We start from the raw sequence: 22606 nt of genomic DNA on the forward strand, positions 1-22606 counted from the left end.
GAGGAATGTAAGAGATTCTTTTTTGGGAGCTGGAGAGATGGCTTAGCAGTTAATAGTACTTACTGCTCTTCCAGAAGATCTGGGTTCAATTCCCAACACAGACATGGCTCCTAACAGCCTCCTGTAACTCCAGTTCCAGGGGATCCAACACTCTCTTCTGGCTTCCATGGGTACTAGGCATGAATGTGGTCACATACATACATGCAGACAAAAAACTCAAACACATAAAATAAAAATAAGCATTTTTTTAAAAATAGTTATTTAAGTTCTCATTCATCTTGAGAAAGAGTCTATGTATCCCAGAGTGACCTTGAACGGATGATTCTTTAGCCTCAGTCTCCCAGTTGCTAGCATTAAAGATATACACCACTTCACGTAGTTTGCAGAAGGTTATTGGCTTATTTTTGGGCATTTTGAGCTGGCTGAATGTCTCTTGTACTTAAAAATAAAAAAAAGGCCAGGTGGTGGTGGCGCACGCCTTTAATCCCAGCACTTGGGAGGCAGAGGCAGGTGGATCTCTGTGAGTTCGAGACCAGCCTGGTCTACAAGAGCTAGTTCCAGGACAGGCTCCAAAACCACAGAGAAACCCTGTCTCGAAAAACCAAAAAAAAAAAATAATAATAATAAAAAATAAAAAAAATAAAAATAAAAAAAATATGGGAAAAGTTTTAGAGCCTATAGCTCAGGAAGATGTAAACATAACCTGTTGGTATTTGTGATACAGGAAGTAGTCAGTTGTTTTGTTTTATGTCAGTTTGATAGAATCTAGAGTCATTTGGGAAGGGGGACTCTTGGTTGAGAAAAACACTTCTATATGATTGGCCTATAGACAGATCAGGCATTTTCTTAGTGATTAGTGTGGGAGGGCCCAGCCCAGTGTGGGCAGTGCCACCCTTGGGCAGGTCCTGGATGACTTAAGAAAGCAGTCTGAGCAATCCATGAGGAACAAGCTAGTAAGCAGCACTCCTCCATAGCTTCTGCTTTGGTTCCTACTTGTTTTGAGTTCTTGCCCTGACTTCTATCAGTGATGGATTGTTACCTGGAAGTGTAAGATGGCATAAACCCTTTCCTTCCCAAATTGATTTTGGACATGGTGTTTTATCACAGCAATAAAAACCCTAACTAAGGCAGAAAATGATCCCAGGTTGTAGGGTATTTATGTAATAGACATTATCATATGTTTTTGGGAAGATTGTGGTAGCACACAGAAAGTAGTAAGGAAGGGCTGGGTTATACCCAGCAGAACAGGGGAATGTGGTTTCATTACTTTTGTATGTGATAAATATACTTCAAAATGCTGGCAAAGTTATATTATTTGGCAGATGGTATTATCAGACCTCAACATTTGGAATGTTCATGTGCCAACTTTGGTACCACTGATGTATCAAAGTCTTTTAATGCAGCATTCAAAAGATGATGGGGGTGATATCAGTTTTTACTAAGTTTGGAAGTTGAGGTTGCCTTTGTTGTACTTCCTACTTCCCAAGGAAGTACATAGTTAGTGCTTGATAATGAAAGATACAGTGATAAATGGATCCTATTAGTAACTTTGTACATTTGTCTAAGTTTTGTCATAGTTTGTATCTCAGATTTTGAGAAGTACAATTTCAAGAATGTTGCTTGATTGTAGGACAGTTATGTACACCAGAGGGTGCTGTGCTTCAGTGTTCATACCTTCTTTTTCATTTTTATGGTTGTTTGTTAACACGTTTTGAGGAGTAGCCAGTTGAGAATTTGCTCTCAACAAAGAACTGCCTGAACACACCCTTCTCTTTTGCTGCTTTCCAGCCTAATAAAGGGGTTCAGAAATGCCACACTCCACACTCCCTGGGTCTGTTTCACTGTATTTCAGTTCTTAACTGTCAGGTTCTTTGTTAAAACTAGAAAACTTTTTTTTTTATTGTTGTTACAGCTTAAGTACTTTTCAATATTCTTTCTTTGGTGGAAATGGAGACCATCTGGTTACTGTCGTCTGTGTAATAACAATGATTGAAATGGTTATTAAGTCACTCTTCGGCCTTTTCTCTTGTCTAGGCGAAGTTGTCTCTGTTCCTCTGGCCATGGCCCATAAATCTCATTTTCTAACCCTTTAATCATGTTGGTGGCTTTCTGTGGAAACTACATCAAAGGCTCATTTGAGTGCCTCTTTCTGGTAGGGAAGGCCATCAGCATTTAATGGACATCGAATGTGGTTTTAGTCATCCTGTTTCCATGGCTAGTCCCTGTGTTTCCAAGTCAGTTCCAGTGTGCTGACTGTTAGAGTCTATTTTCTCTATCTCTTCACTGTAACACATTTTAAGTACTTTTGATTAAGGTATTGATTGGATTGAAATGTTAGTTAATAGACTTTGCAGTTTAGCCTGTTACTTTTGAGAGCTTTTTTCTGTCTGTTGTGACTTTTATCTTATGAGATGATAATCCTGTCTTCTATTTTAGTCACTGTTGACTTAGCATCTGTGAGGGTATACTATGTGCTCTGCTCTATGCTAGAGATTGAGGATGGAAAAAAGTGAATAAAATGTAGGGTTGGACTTCAAGGACCTGGTAGTCTGGAAGTAAAACTAGGTGGCACATGCGTGAAATTTATGCTGGATACGCTGTAAGAGATAGTTTATGGGCAGTAGAAATTTGAAAACCTTCATTGAACATGTCCTGTTTGAATTGGATTTTAGTAAATTAAAGAAGATGCTACTGCAGGTAAAGGCAAAGAGGCCAGCACTCTCAGGAAGCAGAGGCTTAAATGTGACAGGTTTGTATTTGAGTGACTATTGGAGAGGCAGGAAGATGGCATTCTGAAAAATTTCCCACATCGAGTCAAAGAACATGCAACCAAAGTATAACATAAGATGAATATATCGTTTTAAATGTTTTAAGAGGAGCTAGAGAGATTGCTCAACAGTTAAGAGTGCTTGCTATTCTTGAAGAGAACCTGAGTTCAGATGCTAGCACCCATTTTGGGTAACTTACCTATAACTACAGCTTCAGTAGATCCAGTATGCCTCTCTAGTCTCCATGGGCACTGCACTCATGTGCATACCCCACCCCCATATACACATGTACATATAATGAAAAGTAATAATTAAAAGTCTTTTTGAAAGATATATTTTTAAAGTGAAAATTAATATGAACTGTATGCCATAAAAAGACCTAAGAAGGCCAGGCAGTAGTGGCACATGCCTTTAACCCCAGCATTTGGGAGGTAGAAGCAGGCGGATCTCAGTGAGTTCAAGGCCAGCCTGGTCTACAAAGTGAGTTCCAGGACAGCCAGGGATGTTACATAGATAAACCATGTCTGGAAAACAAAAATAAAAACAAAAGACCTGAGGGGAATCTTACTTGCCTATTAGTCAGAGAACCCAATCCAAAGAGCCCACACTCTCTATGATTCTATGGCATTCTAGAAAAGACAGAATTGTGTAAATAGTAAAAGCGATCAGTGGTTTTCAGGGGCAGGAAAGGATAAGTAGGTAGACACAGCATGATACTGTAATAGTGAATATAGTAAATTTACCCAAACTCATAGAGTATGCAAGTAGACCCTGGTGTGAACTGCAGGGTCTATGTGATCATCAGTTATAGCACATGCACTGTTCTGGTGGAGGATACTCATAGGCATTATATGGATAGGGACTGGATATAGGAGAAACCACTGTACTGTCTCTTTAATTTTGCTGTGAATCTATAGCTCTAAGATTAGGGCTGAAGCTCAATGGTAGAATGCTTTCTTAGCATGTGTGAGGCCCTGGGTTTAATTCTAAGTACTGAAAAAAATAAGTGGAGCCATGTAGGTAGAGACTGCTCGTTCATTTCCCCGGCTGCCCAGACCCAAATAATAACACAAAATTATATTAATTACAACACTGTTTGGCCTATTACCTTAGCTTCTTATTAACTAACTCTTACAACTTAAATTAACCCATTTCTGTTAATCTATGTATCTGCACAAGGCTGTGACTTCCTGATAAGATTCCTGGTGCATCAGTCTCCTTCAACAGTACATGATCTCTCCTGAGTCTGCCTACTCTCTCTATACATATCTCTGTTTAGATTTCAACCAATGAAAGCAACACATATATAGAAGGACATCCAACATCAGAGCCAGAACCATGGTGGAATACATCTGTAATCCCAGTATTCAGAAGATGGAGGCAGGAGCATCAGGAGTCTAAAGTCACCCTTGACTATAGTAAATTCAAGGCCACCTTAGGTTACATGAAAGCTTGTCTGAGAAAAACAGACAAACCCAAACAAAATAGATCTGGGTAAAGTGCCACATACCTATAATCTAATACTGAGGCGGGAAAGTTGCAAGTTCCTGGGATGCATACTAACATTCTGTCTCAAAAAAAAAAAAAAAAAAAAAAAAAAGAAAAAAAAGTGTGTGTGAGAAAGAGAAAGGAAAGGAAATAACATGGAAGACAAAAGGAAAAAGCCTAATAAGTTAATATTAATAATATGTATTATGGGCTGGTGAGATATCTCAGTAGGTGGCAGTGCTTGTCACATAAGCCTGAAGACCTAAATTCAACCCCTGGAACCCACGGTGGAAAGGCAGAGCCGAGTCCTGAAAGTAGTGTTCTGATACTCCCACAGAAGCACGTCTCTTTTCTTTAACAAATACGCATGTGCATATGTGCAAATACACACAATACAAATACCAACAATAAATAATTATGTATTTAACCATATCTATTAACATATTATTTTAATATGTAATTGATACAACTTCTTAGATATTTTGTTCTTTGTACTAAGTTTTTGAAGTATTGTCTGTATTTTACACTTATAGAAGTCTGAATTGACACTGACTATATTTCAAGTGCCTGGTAGGCATATGAATATTTATATTCATGGCTGCTATGTTGAAGAGGTTCTGAAACCTGACCTTGCCCCACTCAAAAGCCTCACTAGCCATAGTGGTTTTCTTCTTTTTTTTTTTTTCTTTCTTTTTTTTTTCAAGACAGGGTTTTTCTGTAGCTTATGGAGCCTGTCCTGGAACTAGCTCTTGTAGACCAGGCTGGCCTCGAACTCACAGAGATCCACCTGCTCCTGCCTCCCGATTGCTGGGATTAAAGGTGTGCGCCACCACCGCCCGGCTTGCCATAGTGTTTTTCTTTCTATAAGTTCTGTAATGACAAGTCAGCAGAAGGGAAAGAGAACTTACAATCAGTTTATCCTACAGTGTTCCAGCTGCTTTCCACACTGCCTGTGACTCCAGTTTAGAGCATCTATGGTAGAACTCTCCAGCAGAAATAGAATGGAAGCCATATGTGTGGTTTTATTATTATTATTATTATTCTTTTTTAATTAAAATTTCCACCTGTCCCCGTTTCCCATTTCCCTTCCCCTCCTCCCAAATATTGCCCCTCCCCCCACTCCCCTTTCCCTATCCCCACTCCTCTTCTCCTCCCCCCACTCCATTCCCCCTCCCTCTCGATACTGAAGAGCAGTACAAATTCCCTGCCCTGCGGGAAGACCAAGGTCCTCCCACTTCTATCTAGGTCCAGGAAGGTGATCGTCCAAACAGGCTAAGCTCCCACATAGCCAGTTCATGTATTAGGATGGAAACCTAGTGCCATTGTCCTTGGCTTCTTGTAGTGGGGAGCTGCGGGCCTCTTCCCACAGCCCGGCTCATGGCTGCCTGGCTAGCTTATGCCCCAAAAGAACGACACACAAACTCTATTCTTTTAAACACTGCTTGGCCCATTTCTGTTCATGTATGTAGCACCCCAAGGTGTGCTTACCGGGAAGATTCTAGCCTACGTCCATCCTGGGTCAGAGCTTCATCGTGTCTGCTCTGGAGAGGAGAGCATGGCATCTGTCTCTCAGAGGAGCTGCCCTGCATCTGCGCTCACTTCCTCTTCCTCCCAGCATTCTATTCTGTTTACTCCACCCACCTATGTTTTAACCTATGAGGGCCAAGCAGTTTCTTTATTTTTAACCAGTGACCTTCCTCCATCAGCTTCTCATCAGCCTTCATTGTCCGCCATGTTCAGAGAGTCCAGTTTCAACCCATGCTTATTCATTCCCAGTCCAGCTGGCCTTGGTGGGCTCCCAATAAATCAGTTCCAATGTCACAGTGGGTGGGTGCACCCCTCGTGGTCCTGACTTCCTTGCTCATGTTCTCCCTCCTTCTGCTCCTCATTTGGACCTTAAGAGCTCAGACCGTTGCTCCAAATTGAGTCTCTGTCTCTATCTCGATCCATCGCCAGATGAAGGTTCTAAGGTGATATGTAAGATATTCATCAGTATAGGATAGGATCATTTCAGGTTCCCTCTCCTCAGTTGCCCAAGGTACCAGCTGAGGACATCTCCCTGGACACCTGCAAACCCCTCTAGAGTCAAGACTCTTGCCAACCCTAAGATGGCTCCCTTAGTTAGGATATATACTTCGCTGCTCCCGTATCCATCCTTCCTATATCCTAACCATCCCAATCCCTCAAGCTCCTCCCATCCTCCCCTTCTCACGTTTCTCATCCCATTTCCCCTTAGCCCCAAGCCACCTCACCCGCTAGTTCCCAGTTTTTGCCCTGCAATCTTGTCTACTTCCCCTTTCCAGGCGGATGACTATACGATTTTCTTTGGGTTCACTTTCTTATTTAGCTTCTCTAGGATCACAAATTATATGCTCAATGTCCTTTATTTATGGCTAGAAACCAATTATGAGTGAGTACATCCCAAGTTCCTCTCTTTGGGTCTGGGATACCTCACTCAGGATAGTATTTTCTATTTCCATCCATTTGCATGCAAAATTCGAGAAGTCATTGTTTTTTACTGCTGAGTAGTACTCTAATATGTATATATTCCACACTTTCTTCATCCATTCCTCCATTGAAGGGCATCTAGGTTGTTTCCAGGTTCTGGCTATTACAAACAATGCTGCTATGAACATAATTGAACAGATACTTTTGTCATATGATAGGGCCTCTCTTGGGTATATTCCCAAGAGTGGTATTACTGGATCTTGGGGTAGGTTGATCCCAAATTTCCTGAGAAATCGCCACACTGATTTCCAAAGTGGTTGCACAAGTTTGCATTCCCACCAGCAATGGATCAGTGTGCCCCTTCCTCCACAACCTCTCCAGCAAAGGCTATCATTGGTGTTTTTGATTTTAGCCATTCTGACAGGTGTAAGGTGGTATCTCAAAGTTGTTTTAATTTGCATTTCCCTTATTGCTAAGGAGGTTGAGTATGACCTTAAGTGTCTTTTGGCCATTTGAATTTCTTTTGTTGAGAATTCTCTGTTCAGTTCAGTGCCCCATTTTTTAATTGGGTTAATTAGCATTTTAAAGTCTAGTTTTAAGGGTTCTAAGGGTTACATTGAAAAAGTAAAAGGAAACAGACAAAATTAATTTCAAGCATTATTTAATTTATTTAAAATATTATTTCAGTGTGTGTTCAATATTAAAATTAATGAAAATGGTATAGATTAATGTAACAAAATAGAGAGCCCAGAAATTAACTATTACACACACGGATGAACTTTAACCAGTTCTTTTCAATGGAACAAGGAAAATCTTTTCAACAAATGATGCTGGGAAAACTGGGTATCCCTATGCAGGCAGATAAAGCTGGACACTTAGGCCATATGTAAAAAATAAATGCAGTGTGGATCATAGACCAAAATGAAAAATTAAAACTATAAGACACTTTAAATGGTTTACAGGGAAAATACATATAACATTAGATTAGGCAATAATTTCTTATTTATGATACTAAAAGAATAAACAAAAGGTGATTAAACAGACAAATTGAACTACATCAGAACCTCGAGTTTTCCTTATCAAGGGACATATTGAGCAGATTGAAAAGTCAGTGCACGGAGTGATAGACTGAACCCTGCACTGTGAGCCAAGGTCAACCTCCTGAAGGTGCTTTTGTCACAGCAATTAGATCAGTAAACAATCCACTTCCTGAGGTTGTTTTTGTCAGAAATGATAAAACTGACTAATGCAGCACATAGGGGAAAGAAGGGAGCAGGGTAAGTGATGTGGAAGTGATGCAGAGATCTCTTCCTGGACGTCTGGATGATTGTACAGTGGTCTGAATGTTTGTGTCCCCGAAAGCTATGCACTGAAATCCTAACTCCCAGTGTAGGATGAGGAAGTAGTGCCGTTGGAAGTCCAGCAGGCCATGGAGACAGAAGCCTAGTGAGTAGGATTGGTCCTTTTCAAAAGAGGCCCCACATGCTCTTCCTTTGACTCTTCTCACATGAAGTCACAATGAGATGATGACTGAGAAAGCAAGCAGGCTCTCATCAGATAGTGTGATTTCAAACTGATCTTGATGTTTCCAAAGCTGGGAGAAATTAGTTTCTATTTATACACCACCTGCCCTATGACATCGTTGTTGCAGCAACCCAAACTGACTACAACCAGATAGTGAGAGTGAAGTAAAGATCCAGGTTCTAGAAATGAAGCCTGGATGTTTTTCTGTTTAGTTTCTTAGAGTGGAACCTATGAATGGTAGGTGGAAATGGTGGAGCCAGTGTTTTTTTAAGTCACTTGGATCTGGAAAGACTCCAAGTCGTGGTATGGGTGAGGTTGCATAAGTATGGGTCTTAACATCCCCTGGGTTCTAAGGGTCCTTAATGACTTCAGGGACTCAGATTTAAGCTGCAGAAGAGTTGTTGGGAAGAGCCTCTTGACTGGTCACCCAGGAGCAAGTAATTTGATCAGAATGGGAAAAGGGGACAGTTCCTACAGCGAGCCAGAGGCTGCGTAGGGAAGTTAAATAAATGGGCCTGTGGCTAGCTAGCTGACTGAGTCTATAGGAGAGAGGAAGGAGAGAAGAGGGTCATTTAAGGGAATGTTTCCTGGGAGTTAAGTAATATTTTAAGTAAAGTTAGTTAATGCTTTGCTTAAGGTTATCATTGAAACAGTAACAAACCAATATGCCTTTTACTTAAAGGCAGATAAACAAATATAACTTCTGCCAGATTTGTAAAGAAGACACATAATATTTTTAAGGTTTATTCATGTTTTTTATGTTTGCCCAAATGCCTGAATACTCACCACGTGCATGCCTGATAATGAGGTGAGGAGGCCAGATGCTAGAGTCAGATCCTCGAGAACTAGAGTTAAAATACAGGCGGTGTGAGCTGCCATTGGGGTGCTGGGAACCAAACCCAGGTCCCCTGCAAGAGCAGCCAGTGCTCTTAACTACTGAGCTATTTTCCCTACCCCTTACATAAAATTTTAAAACATACAATTAAGAGAAATTTTTTAGAAGCTATTTTTTTCTGAGAGAGGGTATCACTGTATAGCCCAGGGTAGCCTTGAACTATTTATCCTCCTGCCTGTCCTCCAAAATTCTGGGGTTACATGTGGGGCCACTGTGCCCAGTAGAAACTTGTGATTGAGGCACCTTCAATATCAGAGAACGGAAATAAGTGCATGCTGCTTTGATGAGGAAGTTGACTCATCCACTGGGTGAGTGTGTGTGAGTGTGCATGTGTGTGTATCTGTGTGAACTCATCCTCAACACTGTCTCTAGATTCTTGTTGAATGAGTGTGTATATGTGTTTGTGCATGTGCCAATATGTATACTCATGTAGGACAATGGTTGAGATGGGAGTATGTATGCTTCATTAGTTGTTGGAGTCTTAGATTTTTGTTCTTTTCTTAGTAAGGATTACTATTGCTGTGATAAAGCACTATGACCAAATACCACTTGGGGAGGGAAGGGTTTGCTTTTCTCGCACTTCCACATCATAGTCCATCACTGAAGGAAGTCAGGGCTGGAGGCAGGAACTGATGCAGAGGCCATGGAGCAGAGCTGCTTACTGACTTGTTCAACCTGCTTTCTTATATAACCCAGAACCAGCAGCCGAGGGATGGCCCTGTCTCAGATAGTGACTACTCATGAGTCCTAACAGAGGAGCTGGGAGTTGGGCATGTCGCTCAATGGAAAAGCACTTGCCTTCCACTTGCAAAGCCTTGTGTTCTATCTCCAGCACTGGGGCATAGACTGGAACATGCAGAAGTGAACCATCTGGGTATGTGGAGAAGCATATTCCAGGCAAAAGTACCAGCTGGCATTCAGATGTTGAAATGGTAGCAGTGGTAGAGGGAGAGCAGGAAGTGAACAGGCGAAAGAGCTGTTGGGGTAGGGTGGGGTACTATGGTGTACAATAAATAGAGCACTGACAGGATCTGTCCCATGTTCAGTTCAGCATGGCTCTACTGGCTGTACTGAGAATAAACTAGGAAAAGTCAGAGGCAACACAGGGACATCCATCAGGGTTTGAAAGTAGTCCAGGCAGGAGATGACAGTGGCTGGCATCAGGCTGGGAGAAATGGAGACTATGAGGGGTAGCTGGGTTCTTGAAACACTTGAAAGTACAGGGTATGTGTGCTGTATCTACATGGATGGAAACTGAGACTTCAACTTAGTGACTAGGAAGATGGTATTACTATTAACCAAAACATATGTGGAACTAGTAAGTGCAATGCAAAATGCAAAAGGATATTTGGGCTGCTGATAATGGACCTCTGTTCTAGGGGGAAACTAGATTGAGCTGGTTTCCTCACTGTGTTTGAGGGAGCTAATGGGCCAGACTGCTAATGAGCAGGGAGGCTGTGAAATGCTAGTGTCCCCAGTGAAAAGATTCTAATCTTTGCCAAAACCCTCTCAAACCCACAGAAAAAAAATGTAGGAGTGGGGTGAGACTTACGGGGTTGAGGTGGGACTGGGAGCAAGTCTAGGGTAGCAGAAGAGGCCAGTGTCCAGGACTTGTTCCATGGAGGTGTGAGAAAGCCGCTTTCAGAGTTAATGTGTTACCGGGAAACAGACTTGAATCCTAAATTTTGTTTCAAATACAAAAGTAAATTGCTTTATTAAATTTAAACTAAAAATTTTAAAAAGCATTATAAGTGGTTCTGGATGTGGTTTTACTTCTGAAATTACATTTGTTTTGTTTTAATTGAATTTTTCCAGTGTCGGCCACATAGTTTACAGGCTAAATAGCTTGTAGACTGGCATGCTTACAAGAACCTCTGAAGAACATTCATTTAGAAAAATAAAAACCCTCCTTGGCTCACTCTGCAGATCCAGTGTCCCTCCTTCTACTTCCAGGCTTAGTCTCATTGATGACTCTCTTCATTGACCTTATTATAAAGTTCACATAATCAGACACATAATGCTTCATTTCGTCACCATGTGAGGAAAACAGAATTATCTGCTTCTCTTTTGCTTATTTGGGAAAACCTGAGACATCTGACGTTATGTTCAGTGGGAAAGGGCTTCAGAAACAGGCATTCTCATCCACTCTTTGTAAGATCCCCCGAACAAAAATAGAAGTTCTCTCCTTTATTCAACTCAGCCACTCTGCATCTAGGAACACATTCTATTGATAAGTCTACACATATATTAAGTATGTAATACACGATCAGCCCTAGGACAGCAATAGATGAGAAACAACCTAAGCACTCACTAGTTAAATCAACTATAGCATATCTAGATAGTGGAATAATACACACTTGTGAAAAATAACAGGGGAGTACATTCTATACTGCCATAAACTAACCTTCAGGAGATATCCTGATATGTTTTAAAATACAAATACAACTCTGTGTTTGTGTGTGCATGTGTATGTGTGCATGTGCGTGTACACTTAAAATCATGAGAAACAAGTCAGTGTTTGCTCCTGGTTTGAAGATAAAGTAGTAAGACCTAGAAAACCTTGCCCTCATGAACCTTCTTTTGAACATTATAAATATTATTTGAATTCAAAACAAAAAAGTTAAGTTTAACTAAATTCTAAAATGACACATTTTCCAGAAACTATTAGTTGTTACAAATAACAAATAAGAAAGTAATAGGGGCCGGGCGGTGGTGGCGCACGCCTTTAATCCCAGCACTCGGGAGGCAGAGGCAGGCGGATCTCTGTGAGTTCGAGGCCAGCCTGGTCTACAAAGGGAGTTCCAGGACAGGCTCCAAAGCTACAGAGAAACCCTGTCTCGAAAAACCAAAAAAAAAAAAAAAGTAATAGGGGGCTGGTGTAAGATGGCTCAGTGGTTAAGAGCACTAACTGTTCTTCCAGAGGACCCAGGTTCAATACCCAGCACCCACACGGCAGCTCACAACTCTCTGTAACTCCAGTTCCAGGGGATCTGAAACCTTCACACCAATGCACATAAAAGAAAGTTAAATAAATTAAAAAAAAGAAAGTAATCAGGTAGTGGGGTGTCCAGCCCAAGGCCATTCCAGATATGTGACTGAGATGGGAAACTAGGTGGGGGAGGGGCTCCTTTACATCCCAAATATCAACTCTGTCAAACTTTTGGGATAGCTTCTGTAGTGCTGTGCATGGGTACTGCCCCTAAGGATGCAATACCCAAACATAACCTTTGTTTGCCTCCAAGTTAAAGCCATATCTCTAAGGAGACTCGGGAGCACCCAGTGTGGAGGAAGGGATCAATGTGCAAAGCCTGACTGCCTTCAGAGCTATATTCCCACATGACTCGTGTCACCAGGGCTCAGAGCTTATTCCAGATGTGATGTTTGCTGTCTTAGTTGATCTCCCCTTGTAGGTGCAGAATAAGTTATCTGTTTACTACATGTCCAACAAGCTCTTTCTATATTTGACTTATCTCACCCTTTAGTAACTGTCTTTATAGTGTGAACACCCTCAGTTCATTTTGCAGTCTCTCAGGAGACCAGTTCTTTGAGCACATACTATCACTAAGTGGTATCCTCAGTCCTTTGAGCACATTCAAATTTGTGCACATCTTTTCAGAATGTGGCAATAGAAACGAAAAAAAGCACTCAAGATGCAGCCCAACCAGAAGAGAATTTAATGGGAATTGTGTTTGCCATTTTGCTATTCCTATGACTACTCCCCATATCTGTGTCAAATTTCCGTTTCATTTTTCCCTCCCAGAGGAGAAATATGGGGTGAAGTGACCCATTAAGCTAAGGAACCCCTGCTGGACTGAGCAGACTGGGATTATCTTATCATAAGACCATTTGGGTATTCAGGCATACATTTCTAACACTTCTGGACTTTCTGCCCTTTTCTCTCTTTGAATTCTACCATGTTCACAATGCCTAACATATAGCAATAGTCTTTGGTTATTAAATACATGGATAAATTGGATCTAGGAATAGGGTTAGGAATTCTAATAATTACAGTGCTATCTGTATTGGCTCATAATATAATTCATATGAACTCATATGAGTTCTATTTCAGAATGTAGTTCAAGCAGATGAAAATTACGTGCAATCTGCACCTTGATCATCTTACCAATACTACTAACAAGGAATTTACTTAGGTACAAAAAATACTGACCTTCTTGTGTCTGAATCATTTCACTCAACTATCTCAGGGTTCCTCTGTGTTGCAATACTGTATCGCAGTGCCATTCCTTTTAAAGAGTAAATAATATTTCACTTTCTATATCCATCACTTTTATTTTATTTTATTCCTTTGTCAGTGGACATTAGGTTGTGTCTGACTCTTGGCACCTGTGAACAATGCATGTTGTAATAAGAGCGGCGGGCTAAGTTCCTGGCACCTGGCCGCCCGCACGGCTAGCTTTACCCGAAATAATTACACGGAAACTGTATTTTTTTAAACACTGCTTGGCCCATTAGTTTTAACCTCTTATTGGCTAGCTCTTATATATTGATCTAACCCATTTCTAATATTCTGTATAGCACCATGAGCTGGTGGCTTACCAGGGAGGATCTTAACCTGTGTCTGTGTCCGGCGGGAGAATCATGGTGACTGACTGACTCGGCTTTCTTTTTTCAGCATTTTGTTTTGTTTACTCCACCTATCTGAATTTTGCCTTATTAAGCCAAGCAGTTTTTTTATTAATTAACCAATGAAAGCAACAAATAGATAAAAAAAAAGTCACTCCCACATCAAATGCAGACATGAGAGTTCATCAGGGAGCAAACCTATGCTTCTCCTTAGTCCTCCCTTCCCAGTCCTGTGACCTAGTGGGTCAGCACCTGCAGGTGTTGTCAGCTAGCCTTGTCTTTTAGTTCTTATCATTAAACCAGCTCCCACTCAAGCTTGCTCCCAAGTTCTTCCTAATGTCATTTGGGTTCTCTTCTTTTTAAGTCAACTCAACAGGCCAAATTTTAAATTTATTCTACTTGTCAAAAAGGAAAGGAAGCTATTGAGCCTTTTAATTTCTTCTCTATTGATAAAGCTCCAGGTCCATCATCCAAAAGAGGGCACTGCTCCAGGCCTGAGCGTGGGGAAAAATTGTAAGAGCCCAGGGTTCAGCCTGGAAATGAAGGCCTAAGACACTTAAATAAATGTTCACTTCTTGAGTGGTACTTTGAATGCTGTTAATATCTTATCAGGAAATTACTGTTGTCTCTTGATAGCCAATATTAAATGCCACTCAATAGGTTGATCACCCTTATGACTTAAGAGCAAGGATAAGTCTACAAAATCCACTCTGATCTTATGCCAAACTATTGGGACCAACTATACCTTATCGATAAAGTTCCACATTTCGCAGAACTCTTCGGGATCACAGTTATGTTCAGTTTACTGGCCTGGGAGGCAGCAGAACAAGGAGGCACTGAGAGTCGAATAAGGCATTTTGGGGCTGCTGTGTGCAGTTGGTTCTATCTTTGAGGAACCTTAGAGCACTGAAGTGGCTTAACGGGGAGGAGGAGAAAGAAGCCTCAGCACCTAAGCCTCTTTTAGGCTACAAAGCAATAAAACCAGTCAAAACCCACAAAAGTAGGATTGACTACATAGGTACTGTACTGGCTAGTTTTATATGAATTTGTCATAAGCTAGAGTCATCAGAGAAAAGAGAGCCTCAACCAAGAACTTGCCTCTGTAAGAATGGGTTATAGCAAAGCCCGTAGCGCATTTTCTTAATAAGTGATTGATGGGGAGGGCCCAATCCATTGTGGGTGGTACTATTCCTGGGCTGGTGGTCCTGGGTTCTGTAAGAAAGCAGGCTGAGCAAGCCATGAGGAACAAGCCAGTGAGCAGTACTCTCCATAGCCTTTGCATTAGCTCCTGCTTCCAGGTTCCTGCCCAGTTTGAGTTCCTGTCATGACTTTCTTCAGTGATGGACTATGATGTGTGAGTATGAACCAAACAAACCCTTCCCTCCTCAAGTAACATTTGGTCATGGTGTTTCAACAATAATAGCACTAAGGTACCCTTTAATGCTTTTTTAAAAAGAAAAGTAGAAGAGAGAAAAAGTAAAAAATGACAAAAAAGGAAAAAAAAAAAAGAATGACTATTACCCCCAAACCCACTGGAATAATTAATTCAGTTTGTAAAATCTTTGAGCCACCTGGAAGGAAATATAAAAATAATGGGACTATATTTGCTGTTTAATAGAGATTCGGGGTAAATGCAGCTTAAAAGGAAAATGGATTTAGAATGATCTGCTGTGATAGGCAGGCATATCCTATCCCCCTTCTTGCTTAGTAGCCTCTCAGTGTTAAAAGAGGGTTGGAACAGTAATAATCCCCTGAAGGCAATGAGGATAGAATAGGAGAGTGAGAGAGTATCATGATTTTTAAATCGTGGAATTGTCATTAACTTGGTTTTCTTGGTAGTGTGGAAACCCTACACAAATCGGCCATCATTTATCTTTCCTTTCCTGGAAATTACTAACTTTAGCCATGACAACCAGATACCACTACTCACCTTCCCACTGGTTGTCATGGCTAAAGTTAGTAATTTCCAGGAAAGGAAAGATAAACATTTAAAACAAAACTGTTTTTAGAAGTTGATATAAAGGCTTTGCTTAATCATACAAATTTTTATGTCAGGTTTTTAAATTTTTATTTATTTTTTGTTTTGTTTTTTGAGGCAGAGTTTCTCTGTGTAATAGCCCTGACTGTCCTGGAACTCACTCTGTAGACCAGGCTGGCCTTGAACTCATAGAGATCTGCCTGTCTCTGCCTCCAGAGTGTTGGGATTAAAGGCGTGTGCCATCATTGCCCAGCTCAATTTTTATTTTTATTATGAAAATATGAGATATATGCAGAACATAACAAAAAGAGCATACAAAGTCATGGATTCCATTTTGTGTTGGCCAACTATTCTTGAGTGTGGGGCCTTTCTGTAGTGTGGTTGATAGATCCAGTGTCACTCCACTAGAGAATGCTCAATTTTCCTTCTTCCAGCAGGTATCAATTGCAAACAGCTTCTTGGTTAAGGGTGGGAGTTTGTGTTCACTTCCCCTTTTCTGTGCTGGGATTTTTGTCTGACTTGAATTTGTGCTGAGACCTGGCTGTCTTGGAACTCCCTATGTAGAGAAAAGGGTGGCCTCAAACTCCCAGAAATCACCTGCCTCCTCCTCCTAAGTGCTGGAATTAAAGGTATGTATCACCACACCCAGCCAGCAGTATTATTTTGATGAGCTGATTTTTGTTTGGTTAAGAAGGAAGGATCATCTATCTCATGAGCGAGCCATCTTGTCTAAGAAAAGGGAAAATATATGCTCTATAGAAGTTTCTACAGATGAAAGTGCAGGAAGCAGGACTCTAGAGCAAGCCCTCTAGTGTTTACAGATTCCCACAGACACCTGCAGCTGCTGTTTCTCTTTGCAAGGCAGGTAAACGCAGGCCCATGATAGCCTAGAAGGCAATGAAGGATCTTGATTTAAGACATAGGATTGTTAATTTTCATGAACAGTTGGACTTCTTTTTTTTTTTTTACTTTATCTTATGTTTTACAAGTGTCTTGAGATAGACCCTTGAATTTTATCCAGTGTTTATAGTTGTAGTTTACAGTGCTAGCCACTGCTAACCAATGACCACCAACAATCATGCTTAGTCTCCCTGTAACCTAGGGCCTGAAGAGATGGCTCAGTGGTTAAGAGTGCTTGTTAATCTTTGAGAGGACCCAACATTGGTTCTCAGCATTTACATCAGATGGCTCACAACCTCCTATAACTCCAGCTCTGGGTATCCACAGCCCTCTTCTGTTCTCTTTGGGCACCCCCACACATATGTGTGTATACACAGAGACACAGAGATACATACACAGGTTAAACAAAAGAATAAAAGCCCACATGCATAAAATATATTTGTTAGCCTTTCTGTTGCTGTGACAAAAGTCTGAAATAAATAACTTAAAAGAAAGGAAACATTGGCTTCTTTGACTCGTGTTCACTTCAAGGAGATACAGTGAAGCACAGACACTCACATCCTGTGGCCAGGCATCAGGAGAGAGTATCTGCTGTTGGCTGGTTTCTCTGTTTGCCTGTGGGATGGCACTTTTGGGATCAGACATTCAGGGATTTTCTTGTATTAATTAAGGTACTTCAGTCCCTTGAAAGTATCCATTAATATTGATCATTAGTAACTTCATGACCCCTTCATCTGTTATAATATCTTCATAATATGCCTCTTTAGTCTTTCAGTTTTAAATTTCAGTTTCTGGTTAAAAAAAAACCCTTTTACTGTTCTGTCTCAAAAATGTAAAGCTGTTCTTTACTCTCTCTCTCTCTCTCTCTCTCTTAACAGAACTTGCCTCAAGTTTATTTGTAAAAACAGCATAAGGTCCTGAACATCTGCAAATACTGTGTAGGTGTTCACACCAGTCCATCTGTCTTCACATTGGCAGACTGAGACGTTTTTTATGGGGCCTTCACAGGGGGCTGGGCACCTTTGGGAGCTTGAGCTGCAGCCGAGGCCTCTGCCTTGACTTGAACCTTGGGCTTTGTTTTTTGGAGCCTACAACCCCTGGCCATGTAGCTTCTAATCCGCTTCCCAAGCTTGGGGTGAGCAATTGAAGCCAGACGGGTGAGTTTGTGGCTGGGGCCCTTTGGCACCTTGGGCTTCACCACCTGGGGCTTCACCAGGGCCTTGATGGCCTCCGCATGTGCGCTCATGGCCTTTGCATTATTTGCCTGCATCTTCTTCAGGCCTTTCTTGTTGTGCTTCTTGGCAAAGCGCGTGTTCCTCAGGAACTTGGGGTCAACCCCCTTGAGAGATTCGTATCTTTGTGAGCGGGGTTTCTTGATGCCGTTTCTGTGCCATTTCCGGGACTGGTTGTGTGTGGTGGGTTCTTGGACTTGGCCATGGCTGGACGGTAATCAGCGGCTCCCGAAGCGCCTGCGACCGGAAGAGCTTTACCTTTTCTCTTGAAAGGACAATTCTGATTCAGTTTGTCAAATTCCATGAACAATTCTTAGGACATTTCTCTCCAACACTTTTAAAAATAAAGCGTTGAACAAAGAGAAAAAATTGAAAGACATAGGGAAAGCATCCACATACTCATCACCTAGATTATACCGTTTGTCTGGTGATGTCTCGACTGTGGTTATAGTCCACTGAAATCCAACATTGCTCTGGAAAGTCCTGCTATCACTATAGTTCTGAATCTTTAATTTCAGGTATAAGCTTTGGCTCTTACTAGGTTTCCTTTTTTGTTTTTATTAAAGCTTTGTGCTTATTGTTAAAGTTTTAGAGCTTTGATTGTTAATGTAAATGAACTTTCCCTCCATTTCTCTAACCAGTCATTTCTGTCATATGGGAAAATTTATGATTTATGTATATTGCTAATGTATTTAATCATCTTGCTCAAATTTCTTATTGAGTAAAACGTTTGTCATGCAAGCATGAAGACCAGAGTTCAGATTCCCAAAATCTACATGAAAGCTAGGTAGGTGGCTGTGGCAGCAGCCTGTAATCACATCATACGGGAGGTAGAGATGGTATTCCTAGAGCAAGCTGGCTAGCCAGACTAGCCAGAACAGCAATCTCCAGGTTTAGCAAGGAACCCTGTCTCGGTATATAAAGGTAGAATGTTAACAATGAAGACATGTGATGCCAACCTTGGGAGTTCACACACGTACACACACACACACGTACACACACACATGCTCATGTACCTGCCCCTACTTGTACTATTGCTCTGATTTTTTAAATAAAATGCTGGAGACATTATTTACCTGCTACTCAATGAAACCCAGTAGTCCTCATCACAAAGAGCAGCACTGGCCCTATGCTTTTGCATTTGTGTTATGGAGACAAGGTCCTGCATTATCTGCTACTGAATTCTGCTGGCTGTCTGGGCTTGTGGTGAGCTCAAGCTCTCTTCAAGCTGGTGGTGCATCTTTTTTTTTTTTCTTTTTTTTTTTTTTTTTTTTGGTTTTTTCGAGACAGGGTTTCTCTGTGGTTTTGGAGCCTGTCCTGGAACTAGCTCTTGTAGACCAGGCTGGTCTCGAACTCACAGAGATCCGCCTGCCTCTGCCTCCCGAGTGCTGGGATTAAAGGCGTGCGCCACCACCGCCCGGCCTGGTGGTGCATCTTCCAGTTGATGGATCTCCATCTTTCTTTCACTTAGTATAATTTTTTCAGGTTTATTATGTTTCAGTATGCATTAAACCTCTCCCCGTCAGATATCATGGCAAATACATAAGAGGATGAGACAGAATCATGAGTTTAATTCCAGCCCAACTATATAGCAAAATCATGCTTCAAAAGAGTAAAACAAAATTCAGAAAAATGCCAGTAACTTTTATGGCATAAAAATATTCTACTAGCTGGAGGTTTCACCCACTGACCCGTTTATCGGTTACCATTAGGAAGGATGCCACAGTGAGCGGATTGTAAAGTTGTGTGTGCTTTTGTGTGGGCAGTCCATTCTCTTTTACATATGTCCAGGAGTGTAACTGCTGGATAAATTTAGCAACTATATATGTAGCTTTTTAAGAATTGCCAAAATCTTTTGTTCAAAATAGCCACACCATTTTACATTACATTTTTTTACGTTAGTAACAGGGAACGTTCCAGTTTCTTCCCATTCTTACCAGTATTTGTTCTCTGCAGTGTGGCTGTAGTTGTCCTGGCCCAGTATAGGGAATCTCACTGTAGCTTTCATCTATTTTCCTCAGCTCCCAATGATGATGAGCACTTTTATTTTATTATTAGTTTTCTTTTTGTTTTTTTTGAGACAGGGTCTCACTCTGTAGCTCTGGTTGTCCTGAAACTCACTTTGTAGACCAGACAGACTTTGAACTCATAGAGACCCACCTGCCTCTGCTTCCCAAGTGCTGGGATTAAAGATGTGCACCACCATGTTTGCCAATGCTGAGTGGTGTGGAAAGTCTGTCTATGTTTTGCTTTTATTGATTAATGAATAAAGCTGTTTCAGTCAGTGGCTTAGCAGAGCAGAGCTAGGTGGGAAAACTAAACTAAATGCTGGGAAAAAAAGGTGGAGTGAGCGAGAAGCCATGGAGCCACCGCCAGAGGACGCCTCCCCTGGAGCTTGCCAAAACTTTGCCGATAGGCCATGACCTCATGGCAATACACAGATTAATAAAAATGGGTTAGTTTGGGATATAAGAGGTAGCTAAAAGTATGCTTAAGCTATTGGCCAAAGAGTATTACAAATAATATAGTTTCTGTGTGATTATTTCAAGTCAGGGCGGTCGGGAAATGAATGAACAGCTTCTGACAACATTGAGCTCTTTTAAATGTACTTACTCTTCATTTGTTTGTCTTTGGGGAAAAGTCTGACAAAATCCTTTATTCATTTTTAACTAGATTGTCTTTTTCTTAAGTTGTAAAATATCTTCATATATATACCAGGTATATCTTATCAGATATATTATTTTCAAAGCTCCTCACGAATGTCAGAAAGCGTTCTAACACTATCTTCATTTCCAGCCACACCTTGTAACTTTACTGACAGTGACCATTTAAGTCCATTTTTACTTTTGGTGAATCTCAGTTGATCTGTCATTTTCTTCTTTTACTTGTGCTTTGATTCTGTCTGAGGCCTTCCATGACTTATCCAAAAAGCTGATGTGCTCACTAGAGAAGCATAATTGTGTGTCATTATTATTTTTGGCACTTAGTTAAAGCACTTTAGAGTATTTGCTAATTATATTTAAAGGAACTTAGAAATTATGTACTATATAAATAAGCTAATAAACCTATTTATGGTCACTTACCCTCAGGAAATAACTTATGGAAGGAAAAATACTTTGTATGAGCTGAGATATTCTTGTACAGTGACTCCCTAGGAATTGGCAGTTGAAGTTCATGTGACACTAAACAAGATTCAGTTAAGTCCATTGTAGTACATTATTAGACTGTTAGCAAACATTTTAATTATGAAACCCATACAATGAAAATATGTGTGATAGTGTGAGTAAAAGGAAATACATATATTTGTTATGATTGAAAATGTGTATATTTAGACACAAATATTGAATTATTATTAGGTAGTATTATTTCTTAAACTCCATGTACTATTGATATAATTGTAATTAAATTCAGTAACTTTGTTCCTGACATTGGTAGGTTGGTAGTAGAAACAGTGACAAGGGTATGTGTTATCACAGCCTTTTTAATTTTCGTTACTTTTATCATCATGATCATCAGGCTAGATTTAGCAGCCAAAAAAATAGTTCATTATCTTTGTTTAATAAGAATTTGAATCAAGATGTTTAAATTTTAACTACCAAATCCAAACACTGATACTAATTTTGATTTCATATAAGAATCACTATACTTATAGTTTAGAAAGTTAACGATAGTGATGTGTATGTGTATGTATATGTATGTATATATATGTATGTATATGTGTGTATATATATATATATATATATATATATATATATATATATATATATATATGTGCCAGACTTTTAGAAAGAAAATGTAATATAGATGTAAGCTAGGAATCAGTAGGAAGAGAAAGCACTTGGAAACAAGAGAGTGCACACCAGAGACAGGATGTGGCTCCTCAAGAGGAGGCCTTGATGGCAAGACTCTGTTAACAAACAGGGCAGGGTGACAGAGACACCTTCTCAGGGTATCTCCTGAAATAGCACTATAGTTACTTTACATGTAAGTAAGCCCTCTGTTTAACTTCAAGCACATCAAAGATTTAATAGTAGGTTTTTTTGTTTTGGGGGATTTTTTTTTTTTTAACATGAAAAAAGGCCTGGTCTACAAAATTTGAGTTCCATCCAGGACGGTCAAGGCTACACAGATAATTCCTGTCTCAAAAAAACCAAACCAACCAAACAAAGAACAAAAGAAATAAAAATGAAAAATACAAAACAAGGAAGTATATTCTTGTGAGTAACTACATGAATCTAAGAGGAGGCCTCCCTTTTATTTGCTGCACCCAAACTGAGTATGTGGGTATCCTGACCCCTCTGATCCATGAATTCACCTAAGTGACAATGTCCTAGGTACATGGAGGAACCACAGCTTTGGTTGGGAATCCAGGTGGTAGGAAAGGCAAGGCCTGAATGAAACTGACTTGGTCTCTGGGCCTGGTTTGAAGGAGACAGAGGCATTTTCATGTTCTTGTATGTGGGAAGACTATGAAAAGAAAAATCCTTGTTGGCTTAAATGTTTAAACAAGAATTACAATGGGTCTTTTGTTCTCAGTCCAAAATGGTCACAATTAATTTTTAGATACAAAGAGAGTGATTTTCCTTCCCCCCTTTTTTTTATAAACTGAGTTACTGAATGCAAAAGGGAACAAAAGAAACAAAAATTATATAATGTAAGCTTATCAAATGATACAAAACAACCCAGCTCATTCTTAGCACAGCTTCCAAGGAATGTTGGTGAGGAGTGAGGCTGCTTTTTGGTTCCTAGCTGCTCAGCCCCGAAATAATCACACAGGAACTATATTAAT

At 40.4% G+C, this 22606-nt stretch overlaps 1 protein-coding gene across 9 annotated transcripts in view; it reads left to right on the forward strand.

Moving 5' to 3' along the window:
- Positions 1 to 22606, forward strand: part of Zhx3 (zinc fingers and homeoboxes 3) — a 120286-nt gene that overhangs the window by 74379 nt on the left and 23301 nt on the right. The gene's annotated exons all lie outside the window — the stretch shown is intronic.

Source organism: Chionomys nivalis, chromosome 9 (assembly GCF_950005125.1).
Source record: "Chionomys nivalis chromosome 9, mChiNiv1.1, whole genome shotgun sequence".
NCBI lineage: Eukaryota > Metazoa > Chordata > Mammalia > Rodentia > Cricetidae > Chionomys > Chionomys nivalis.